The sequence below is a fragment of the Nycticebus coucang genome, chromosome 23, assembly GCF_027406575.1.
Source record: "Nycticebus coucang isolate mNycCou1 chromosome 23, mNycCou1.pri, whole genome shotgun sequence".
In the NCBI taxonomy this organism is placed as follows: domain Eukaryota; kingdom Metazoa; phylum Chordata; class Mammalia; order Primates; family Lorisidae; genus Nycticebus; species Nycticebus coucang.
In genome coordinates, this window is record NC_069802.1 from 12,714,070 (window position 1) to 12,726,226 (window position 12,157).

Sequence of the window (12,157 nt, forward strand, 5' to 3'; positions counted from 1 at the left end):
GTCCATTGGCTTTATCTGTCACCCCCATAAAGTACCAATACCCTTCTCTCAGTGTACAGTCCACAAGACGCATGCCTCCAAGTCAGGGGTCAGAGAGGATGGTGCTTAGGGGAAACCGCGGGCGTCAGCTCCAGACCTACAGAATCAGACTGGGGGGGGGCGGCTATAGCACCTTCATTTTAAGTGTCATTACGTTCCTTAAGTTTAAGAACCACAGAGCTGGGTGCTGCTTTGATATTCTCTGTGATTAGATGTTGTGATACAAAGGGCTGTTTAAATTGTCTCCAAAATTTAAAGGATCTCTCCAGGCTTTCTTATCATAAATTCAAGGGGAGGTCAAAGCTGTTTTTAATCTTTGGCGGAGGCAATATAAGGATCTTTGTGGATGGTACTTAAGAATAGTTCAAATTCATATTTATGTATTTTCTAGTGGCCTGTTATCTAGGAGCAAATTGCAACGCTTTTTTTCCATAATGAGGTAACAGTGTGCACGTTGTTATGACAGTCCTGCGACTTTCTTGTTTAATGTTTAGACTCATCTAATCAAACACACTGAAATTGGATTATGGTTGTTGCACTTTATATCAGTTATTATCCATTTAAATGCAGATCTGAAGGAGATAAAATTGATTTTTCTGTGCTACTTGGGGACATCGTAGGTTATCGGCATGCTTTTTGAATTTTCAATTAGGTTTGTATGAAGGAGGGAAAGATTAGTGGTTGGGCTTCTTAGGGTTTTTTCTTTATATATTATGTAAATAAACTGTAATGTTTCGTTCTAATTAGGAAGTCAAATGCCTTTTAAAATTTTGGTGAGCTGCCTTCATATTTGTATTTAAAGCATATCAGATTTTTAAAGCGGATAATAATTTGGAGGAATGTCTTTATTTTTAGAAAGAAAAGAAAATAGAGCACCTTTATAATACTCAGTTACTACGGTAACGGCAATCTTATTTATCAGGGAATGAGCTGTAATACATACCAGAATTTCACATACAATTGAACCTATCTCTCTATAAACAAAAGGTGCTTTTTAACATCGCCTTCGTTCTACAGACAGCTTTGGTGCGCCTATTCTGTGCGAGCACCATGCCCAGTGCTAGGGACTCGGGCTAACACGGGCCTCCAGAAGAACAAATGTCTCCACCCCACCAACTGCTGTGAAAGCAGAGTGATGGACCAGGGAACACAAAGGCGAGCAGGGAAAGGCTTCATGGACGAGATGACATTCGAGCTGGACACACACTCTTAAATAGCTTGCAAAATGGAAACTTGTCCTTTAAATTGTAAAGGTATTACATGGTCATTTAAAAAAATACCTGAAGAAAAAGTATTAAATCATTATAATGTATATAGAAGCCGTTATTGTCAGGAAATACGTTCGAGGAGGAAGTGGAAGTCAGAGAACAGCCCACAGACCACCTGGGACTTGGCAGTTTGCTAGAAAGCCTCACACAGCTCCCTGAGTGCTGCACTGTGCCTGGTTAGGGTCCCTTGCAGGTAAAGGGGTCAGATTACAGTTAGGCGAGGGAAGCGCTGCAGAGTCCAAGAAAGGCACAGTGAGGAGCCCTCCGTTGTCTTCTCCCTCCCTGGTGTCATGGACAGCACAACTTCCCAAGTATTGCAGTCTGACGGTAGCACGGAGAAGCCCGTCTGAGCTTTGATGTCTGGAATATTCACTGGGCCTGCATCGCCTAGGCATGCTGGACTGGGCCAGGGCTCTCAGTCTCCAGACCCTCCGAAGGTGGAGCTGATAGTGCATGACCAGAAGCTCCCCCTCCCCCTTAATGACCCCGGAAGACCCTCTAGTGCAGGGGTCCTCAAACTTTTTAAACAGGGGGCCAGTTCACTGTCCCTCAGACGGTTGGAGGGCCAAACTATAGTTTAAAAAAGAAAACTATGAACAAATTCCTATGCACACAACTTATTTTGAAGTAAAAATCAAAACGGGAACAAATACAATCACACCACCTCATGTGGCCCGTGGGCCGTAGTTTTGAGGACCCCTGCTCTAGTGTGACCCAATGCCCCTGGGCAGATAGAAACACTGGTATCAGCCATGCCGTCCCAGGGTCTCAGAGATTACCTCCCAGAAGCCCAGGGCAGACACCAGACCTCTCTTTATCTAAGGTTAAATTCTTTACCAGACTCCGATTGTTTATAGACCTCACCATAAAGTGAGGGGGGTGAATAACAAATAGATGATTATCAAACACATAATGCCAGGCTGCCACAAGGACTGCGAAGGAAACGCCCAGGTTGTGGTAAGGGAGGATGCTGCCGGTCAGGAAGTTACTCCAAAGGAATAACTTTTAGGATCTTTTAGACCAGCGGTTCTCAACCTATGGGTTGCAACCCCTTTGGGGGTCGAACAACCCTTTCACAGGGGTCACCTAAAACGTCACATACACCCCATACAAATACAAGTGTATGAAAATAATTTTATGGTTGGAGGTCACCACAACATGAGGAAGGAGCCGCATTAAAGGGTTACAGCATTAGGAAGGTTGAGAACCACTGTTTTAGACTGAGATTTGAAAGATGAGAGGGATTAGCCAGATGGGCAGTGCAGGGAAGAGCATTTCAGGAGCAGGGAATCGTCAGTGCAAAGGCTCTGAGATGTGAAATGGCTGGGCATGTTCTACAAACACGATGATGAGGCTGGAGCCGAGACAAAGTGGAGGGAATGTGGTGGCAGCTTTGGAGAGCGATGCCGGAACCAGGTCCCAGCTGGCCTTGGAAACCCTGAAAGAGATTGTGGACTTTCATCTCCATGTGATAGGAAGCCACTGTCTGGTTTCACAGCAGGATCATGGATGCCCATATTTGGGTGTGTATTTTTTTAAGGAACATAATGTGTGTGGCTAATGTGACACTAGCTTGCTGAGGACAAGAGTGGAGACCGTTAAAAAAACTACTGCAGTTGTCCTGTGAGAGAAAGTGATGGCTGGTGCCATGGAGTTGGAGAAAGGGTGACCAGTTTAAAGAGCAATAGGAGGGGAGTTGGCAGGACTTGTCAAGCATACTTCCTGCCAGCAGACCCTCAGCTGTCACACTGTGCTGTCACCCTGTGGGCATCTGGCAGCCCATCTGATTTGTAGCTTCCTGCCACACACAGAGCATCAGATAACCAAACTCATCACAATTACAGTTAAGGAAGGAGAGGCAGCCTTTGAAGGGGTGACAGGTATAATCCTCTGAAATCATGTCTCTGGGCTTGGTGATGTCGCTTCTGGCTGCTGAACCCCAAGTCTCAAGACCTCCTCCAGCCCCGCTTCCAGTCGAGACTTGTGTTTCAAGCAGTTGGGGTTCAGAGCAGTTCTCTGTAAATCACTGTTCTCAGTAACTGACTCAGATACACCACGAATCAAATGCTGCCCTCCCTAGAAAGACAATGGTTCAGCAAAAAAGACAAACAAAATTGTCAGAGCAGAGCCTGGCACTTAGGAGGAGCTTAAGAAATGTTGAGTGAGTCCTCTTTTGAAACATGAACATTAAAAGTTTCCTGTGCACTTGTGTGTTTTACAAGCACCACAGACAAGGCCTCCTGTTACAGACTCCTTCGATTTTCCATGTGTGTTTCCTATTTTCTGTTCCTTCCTGGTTTTTTTAAAAGTATACTATACAGAACTTTGAATTTAGCAGAAAACACAGCTAATATCCTCTTACCATTTCACTGTATTAATTGGTCAAATAACTTATTCTTGCCTGGAAACAAGGAAAGAGGAAGCACTTTCAGCACACCACAGAGTGTAGTCTGCAAGAGACCTTGGATTTTCCTTTAAAACACTTTTATTTTGGCTGGCCAGCACTCTTATTTAAAATGCTGTCACTTTGCCAACTGGACGCTTTCTGCTTCATGTGTACAGGGGAGTGGCCCTCAGCTAGAGAGGACAATATTGGAGGTGCCAGTGTGATCTGGGTTTCAAGTCAGCTGTGAACAAAAACCTCCTTCAGAGCGGAAGGCGTGGCAAAGGGCTGCAGGGGCGAGCTGCAGGAAGTGCTTTGTGCAAATTGGCAGGCAACCTGTAGAAAACACCTTCCAGCTCACTTAATAATTTGCTGCCTCTTGAGATGAGATTATTCTGATTTCTGCTTGTCAGTGGCACTCCACAGACTTTCTGCCTGTAGGTTGCAGTAATCAGCTGCGCCATCCCGCAATTAGACAGGGTCTTACTAGACATCATGAACCTGGGCCTGGAGCCTCCACTTTTTTTTTTTTTTTGGTAGAGACAGAGTCTCACTTTATGGCCCTCGGTAGAGTGCCGTGGCGTCACACAGCTCAAAGCAACCTCCAACTCCTGGGCTTAGGCGATTCTCTTGCCTCAGCCTCCTGAGTAGCTGGGACTACAGGCGCCCGCCACAACGCCCGGCTATGTTTTTTTTTGTTGCAGTTGGGCCGGTGCCGGGTTTGAACCCGCCACCTTCGGTATATGGGGCTGGCGCCCTGCTCACTGAGCCACAGGCGCTGCCCCATGGAGCCTCCACTTTCTAATGCAGTTGAGTGGTGTCAGAATGAGCTTTCTGGGTCCTGAGAGTCCAAAAAGGGGGTGTGTGTTTGGGGGGTGCGGGGATCCGCTCTGCTCACTGAGGGTTCAGCCCCAGCAGCTGGGAGCACCTGCCGGAGGCACCTGCCTGGGGCATCTGGCGGGGCGGGGCCCACGCGCCTCCGCAGCAGCCAATGGGCGGCGGGCAGCGGGCGGGCAGCTCCGGAGTGGCGGGCGCCACTCGCTTCAAGTTGAGAGCGGAGGGACTCGGGGCTGAGCTTTGAGTGACCGCACCCGCTAGCTGGGGGCAGCATCCCTGCCCAGCCCCAGCAGACCAACTGCAAGACACAGGTGAGGAAGTTGGGGGGCGGGGGGGCGCGCTTTTGTCTGCGCGTGCATTTAGGGATAGCGGGTTGGAGCCGAGCTCGCTGGCGGGGACAGAGACGCGCGGGACAAAGGCTGCTGAGCCGGAGCTTAGCGAGACGCCTGGTTGTGGGCGGCTGGAAGGGCTAGAAAGAGGGCCCTTTCTGCCTCTCGGAGGGAAGAGTGAGGATTGGTTGCATTAAGTGGGGTCTTGCAGGGGGTGGGTGTTCGGTCCCAATTTCCCAGCGCAGCTAGAAGCTGTTTGTGCTGGACACTGGTCTGCACGGGCGTTTCTGTCGTGACCAGCGTTACTGATTGAATAAGTGATGCATTCCTCGCAGCGTCCCCTGGTGAATCCGCATGTCCATCTTGTCTATACCGGGAGTGAAAAATAATTGCAGGGTGTGTGGTAATCCAATACTTGGATTAAAAGCAGTTTTCTTTGGTGTCGAATCATTTTAGTCGCATGATTTAGGCTATTGGTGTGACTTGCATGTGAGAAAATGTCTCAAATTCCCAAAAGGTAAAAGAGTGGCCAACTTAGGATGCGTTTCTTCTTGGCGTTGAAAAAGTGTTTTTTGAAAAGAAAAACGTGGTAATTTAAATATTGATTACAACACTGGATTCGATTCTCGGGGAATCTGCGCCTTTCCCATCTATTATCTGTTTCCCTGTACCAGTATTGTAACCAGGCAGGTCTCTGGATTGGTAATTAATGTGTAGCTGTGAATCTTCATTACTGCCTGGGTGGGAAAAGGAGGGAGGAGGGGGCAACCCCATTAGTCTTTTTCTTTCTATACACGGCAGCTGCAGGCTGGCATTGACTTATATCACTGGGGTGAGGGGTGACTGCCCTGCTCACATTTGGGGGGGGGTTCTTAGACATTGGGTCCCTCCTCCAGCCTCTGACACTGTTGTGGTGTATACCTTTCTCCCTAAAGTTAAGGTTTTGGCTACTGCCTTTTGTTAGTTACTTGCAGAAAGGAATTATTAAGTGTCCTGAAGCTTCTCTTAAGAAGTTAGGAGCAGAACATTTTGAGAGAGCAGACTGTTAGGAGCAGACTTTGTGAGAAAAAGTCTTAAATCCACATGTGTAGATTTTGTCTATAATTATGTGAAAGTTATCAATGGCTATGTCGTCCAAAATGGCATGTGAGTTAAGCACTTAATGGAGGAAAGACTTTTCACAAAGCAGCAGCCAGTATCACCAGAGAAGTGCCATGGTCCTTAGCTCAGTGGTGAGAACTTCACTCTTCTGGCCATTGGCACGTTTTTGGAGTTCTCTCTAGCTTTTCTTTTTCTTTCTTTCTTTCTTTTTTTTTTAATTAAATCATAGCTGTGTACATTAGTGCAATCAAGGGGTACAATGTGCTGGTTTCATATACAATCTGAAAAATTTTCATCAATCTCTCTAGCTTTTCAGCAATGGGGATGAGTTATTTACCAAGTATTTGTTAAACACCTTTGTGTCCTGAGTGTTGGCTTGGATGGTTAACTGGTAAACACAGCAGGTACCTTCCTGCTTTCTTGGTGCTCACGCTGTGCTGGGCTGAAGCCCTTGTCAGACCTCTGAGCTGGGGCAAACTTGGGAAGCAGTGGACACTGAGGGGAGACAAGAGGCTGCTGGGGGCTGCTCTGGAGGTTACCTGAGCCCAGGCTGTGGGTGTAAGCGGGTGGGTAGGGTCTGGTCATCTCCACTCCAGGAGTGCAGGGATTAGTCACCAGTGGGTTTGGCATTGGAGTCCGTCCTCTTGGACTTACCTTGATCACGGATAATTGTCAAGGAGTCTGCTACAAGGAGGGCCAGGGCTGAGTTTGAAGCGTTTGAGTGTTGGCATTACTGATTAGGGTGTGGCAGTTCCAGTCTGTCAGAGAAACTCTCAGTCCATACCCTGCTAGTCTCACCTTGACAGCTTTTATCTTGAACAGCCCTCAAGGAAATCAGTTTCATTTTATAACACTGACTGAGCAAAGCTTTACATCTGTCCCATATCCCGAGTGTTGAGAGATGATGAAACCAGTTAAGGAGCCTGGAATGTAGTTGGAAAACCCCCATTTACTCTCCGTGTGCTTCTCACGGGTTTGGGGGAGTGGATTGATGGTATATAACTCCTTACTCATCTGGGTTTTCCACAAATCCCTAGGATCACATAGAAATGTACTAAGTAGTAGTGTAACTTACTCTTTTTCAGCGCCTATGTCTAACACAGAACAGAACGCTTTTGATGTTTTAGACCTTTAGAGTCCTTGGCTCTAGCATCATACCTGGCATAGGGTGCTCTCCAGGAAAGCTTTATTGTTGAATGGGCAGATGAATGAACGTAGATGAAACTACTTCATTGTCTGTTTTCAGGGTGTAGATGTGACCATCAAATGTGCTTAATACATATAATCTATAGGTGGTATATATTTTTCAGTGGATGTGGAGTATCTGCTATGTGCCAGGCACTTTGTGAGGTCCATGAGGGAATGAGACAGACAATGTCCCAATCCAGAGAGGCAGAACATACCCAGAATAACAGCTCAGGCAGCAGATGATAGAGATTATGCTGAGTGCCTTGAAAATGACCAACAGTATGAGGCAACATCAAGAAGCTTGGTTACTCTCTAGATCAGGAGGCAGTCCATCCTAAGGGGTGACATTTCCTGTGGGCTTGAAGGCAGAGAAGAAGCCAGCCACCCAGGGAGAGTAGGAAGTTCTGAGGAAGAGGAGCATTCAGCAGGTTCAGGGTTTGAGGGGAGGCCAGTGTGGCTGGAGGCTGCCAGCACTCTGGAATGGTGGTGACAAGATCAGACAGGGTTTGCAGGGTGATAGTTGAAGGTCACAATGAGATGGCTTCAAAGAGTGGTAACCAGGGGAATGCCGGGATCTCATTTATTTCATAAAGAAAGATCTCAAGGAACACTGTTAAGGGGAATGGATACTGGGGCAGGAAGCAGAGGGACCAGGTGGCCAGTCCTGGTCCAGGAGAGATCAGGGACATGGTGGAGGGCTCAGAGAGCAGGAGGCGGCGCGTCAGGGAGATGTTAACAGAGGTTGAGCTGGCAGGGTTGGTGGTAGAAGACACAGGAAGGGGAATGCGGTAGGGCCACTCCTGGATTCTTAGACTTGTTGATTTCTGTTGGAAAAATATGTTCATATCAAATAGAAATCATGACTGTTCAAGAACTAAGTTATTTAGTGGAGCGACTCCTTTAAATTGGTGTTGTGTCAAGACCCTGACTTAATTTTTATTCCAAAATGTGAATGAACGAACATCTCCAGTGGAGTCTTACACGTTGTAGTCCTTTTGCCAAGACATTTTTACCCTCTGATGCCCTGACTGTTCTTCTTAACTGGTTATCAGATTGTTAAGCATCTTGGACAGGTTTCAGCCTTAATGTGCATGGGATTATTCTACCTTTGCTCCCAGTTTTATAAGAAACCATTGATAATTGTGTTTGGAGTTGTTTATTTCGCATGCAGCATCCTCTGTAGTTCCAACAACTGGTAATCTCTTATAAATAGAACTTGCTGTGTGTATATTTCAAATCAGAGAGTTGACTAATGTCTTTACAGCTTCACAGGAAATTAATTGAACATTTTGCGAACTAGAAAAGCCATTTCTGTATGTCTGTACAGTAGAAAAACAAATACTTAATTTCTGATAGGATTTTCTGCCCCCTCCTTCCAGCTACAGAATTGTGAACTTGAAAGCTTATGGCATCTTTGTCAGAGAAGTGGTTTAAAAATCAACTTTAGTTTGGTTTTGCAAAAAATGTACATATATATTGGCCCTCAAAATATTCCTTCTGCAGTCAATATGTTGAGCAGACGGGAAGGGGCAGAAGTGACTGAGGCTGCCAGCCTTTCTGATCTGGAAGACTGGACTAGTTACCCTACAACATGTACGCTTGTTGGGGATGAATAAATTATGACAGTTGAAATAATTATGATAGAGAAAAAGCTGCAGCCAAGAATGCAGTTGACAATTGGGGCCATGTTGGCCTGATTCTGTCACGGCAAAGCATGTATCTTTTTGCCAAGTTACCTGAAAATGCTGTTTTTGAGAATTCTGGTGTGCTTTTTCTTTAATCCTCTCCCCCTTAAAACATTCTAAGAGTCCTAGGCTGCTAATGACCTTTTTGAAATGCAATGGCTGGGTGGGAGACCTATAGGTCTGCTGTTTCACGTGTGGGGCATCCAGATAAGATTTCAGTTGAGCAAAACATTTTTTGGTTCTAAAGAATTTGCAGATTGGAAAAGCTCTTCTTCCTGCATCTTGATGGAATAGTTTCTAGCAGCCCTGGAATTTGTCACCTGGGACAAGAATCATTCCATCGTCTCCTGCCAGTCACAGGGCCCCACGCCTGGTTTACACTCCGCCGTTAAGCTTGAAAACTGAACTTTTAACAAGGAGCCTAATGTTTTCATGTCTCAGCCCTGAATGGGATCATCTTCTAGAGCAGGGGTTGGTGGGCCTTCTCTGTGAAAGGCCAAATATTAAATATTTGAGGCTCTGGGGTCCCCGGGGTCTCTGTATCTACTCAGCTTAGCGGTTGTAGCACAGAAGCTGCTCCAGCCTAGGCCTGGGTGAGCAGGTGTGGCAGGGTCCCATTGACCCTTCATTCATAAAACAGTCATGGCTGATTTGGGGTCAGAATGCGCCGATCCCTGATCTAAGGCACCTGAGGGGAATCCACAGTGATTATTGAAATAGGGTTATTTGGAAGGGCTGAAAACTAAGAATTCCTGCAGGAGGTCAGGCTGTTTCCACTGTTCCCACACTGGAGCCTCTTCTCTAAGATGGTGTTTGTTCTAGTTGTCAAACATGAACAAATAATGCAGTGTCGCAAAGCCAGGCACGATGGTGCCAACCTATAATCCCAGCTGCTCAGGAGGCTAAGACAGGAGGATTGCTTGAGCCCAGGAATTCGAGGCCAGCCTCAGCAACTAGCGAATCCCCATCTACCCCTTCCTCCTCCCTTCTTCTCCATGCTCCTCTGGGATCAGGGTTCTGCTTCTAGACCACCTCCCACTTCATGAAACATCTTCATTTTAAGAGGAGGCCACAATTTTAAATAAACCAAAATAAGGAAGGAGGAGGGGAATTACAAGGGTAAATGTGAAAACATACAAGATCACCATAACCAACTGTTGCCCAGTAATGGGAATTTACCCCTCTCTACAAAAAAATTAAAAGTAGACCTGGTGGCGGGCGCCTGTAGTCGCAGCTGCTCAGAAGGCTGAGGCAGGAGGATCCCTGGAGCCCAGGAGTTTAAGGTTGCTGTGAGCTATGATGACACAACTGCACTCTAGCTGAGTTGACAGATTTTTGTCTCAAAAAGGAAAAAAAGTCAGTTCCTGCCATAATACCCTAGTCCATCTTGGGGTGCTCTGTGGCCCACCCTCATCCTGTAGCTATTCAGTCCTTTGCCTCAAACGGCAGGTTTGGAATGTGTTATCTTGCCACTTTGCCCTAACTGATAAACAGAACTTTCTTTTATAGTACACATATAAAGAAAATTATCTGTAGATAAATCTAGATGGAAATCAATATACAAGGGAAGTTTATATATGGATTTTTCTTTTCAAGAGCAAAAGAGCTGTTTTTCATTTAGACAAATGTTCCAAAGAAGGAACCTGGTTAGGGGCTCTGGAAACATCATTGTTATTTCTGCCAGAGATGAGTAGAGTATAGATTTGCTTTGCTTTTAAATAGAGTCACAAGAGATTAGTAATCTTGTCAGAATCATGTGTTTCATTAACATTGGTTCAGATGACCTGGAAGTAAGATGAACTGAAGTCATTTTGAAAGTGCCGTCTATAACAGACAAGAGCTGGGGAGGGAGAAACCCAACCAGCCCCCTGCTGTCTGTGGCATCATTCCCTTAGGTGTTTCCAGCATGATCAGGAATGAAGGAGAGGGCTTCTCTTTGTCCCACTTAGTTATTCATTCAAAAATATGTATCGACTGGGCACCTATAGCTCAAGCGGCTAGGGCGCCAACCACATACACCAGAGCTGGCGGGTTTTAATTCAGCCCAGGCCTGCCAAACAACAATAACAACTACAACCAAAAAATAGCCAGTGTTGTGGCGGGTACCTGTAGTCCCAGCTACTTGGGAGGCCAAGGCAAGAGAATCACTTAAGCCCGAGAGTTTGAGGTTGCTGTGAGCTGTGATGCCACAACACTTACCCAGGGCGGCAGCTTGAGACCCTGTCTCAAAAATAAATAAAATAAAATGTATCGATTGCCCACTCTGTGCACAGCGTGGAATGCGAAGAGACAGAAAGGTTCCTGCTAACACAGACTTGACCTTTTTTGGTAGGGAAAGGGAAGGGCAGAGGATAAACAAACAGGGTGGTTTCAGGTGGCTGTGAGCGTGGACAGTGACTGGGGGTTCCCCAGGGGTCTTTAGGAGGCAAGAGAGGATCAGAAGAACCTGGGAATGAGCATTTTAGGCAGGGGGACCAGCCAGAGCTGTGTGCTTCCCAGCAGAAGGGTCCCAGTGACTTAGAGTGGGAAACTGTGAACACAACAGGGTAAGTGGCTGCTAAATTGAGAAGGAAAGGAAGATAATTGAAACCAGCACAACACTTAATTACTGTCACCAGCTCCTGCAGTGGTGGAACCAGAAGTCCAGTAGAGACAGAAAAGACAGCAGAGGCCATCTCTCCAGCAAGGCCTCTCTCAGTTAGGAGAGAGCTGCTTAACCGGGGGAAGGGAGGGAGGCGAGGAGGCCTGTTTGTGGGTTCACTTGCTAGCTGTGGGGTTTTGAGAAGGTTACCTTAGTTCCCTGAACCTAGGATTCCTCATTTATAAAAGGAGAGTTGTGATCCTTCCCCTGCCAGAGCCTACTGAGTGCCATGGTGATTCACAAAGTAGAGGCTGGTAGAATCTATTGTCACCTGGTCAGTGGTCATCAGCCTCCATAGTGCTGACATTTGTTTTTCTTTAGGTTCTAATTGAGTTTACAGACTATCAGGAATGCGGGGGCGTCTGTGGCTCAAAGGGATAGGGCGCGGGCCCCATGCCGGAGGTGGCAGGTTCAAACCCAGCCCAGGCCAAAATTGGTTCAGTGAGTAGGGCGCCGGCCCCATATACCGAGGGTGATGGGTTCAAGCCCAGCCCCGGCCAAACTGCAACAAAAAAATAGCTGGGCGTTGTGGCGGGCGCCTGTAGTCCCAGCTGCTCGGGAGGCTGAGGCGAGAGAATCGCGTAAGCCCAAGAGTTAGAGGTTGCTGTGAGCCATGTGACCGACGCCACAGCACTCTACCCTCAGGTGGTACAGTGAGACACTGTCTCTACAAAAAAAAAAAAACT

General features: G+C 46.7%; 1 protein-coding gene across 14 annotated transcripts in view; it reads left to right on the top strand.

The window, feature by feature from the left end:
* The window catches only part of APBB2 (amyloid beta precursor protein binding family B member 2), a 425,552-nt gene that overhangs the window by 384,936 nt on the left and 28,459 nt on the right, over positions 1-12,157 (top strand). The window contains exon 1 of one of the 14 annotated variants that reach the window (XM_053577911.1): positions 4,755-4,838. The exons of the other annotated variants lie outside the window; for them this stretch is intronic. The gene's annotated coding sequence lies outside the window, so the exon portion shown is untranslated. Of the gene's footprint in view, positions 1-4,754; positions 4,839-12,157 lie in introns of those variants that run through there. 14 annotated transcript variants of the gene reach the window in all.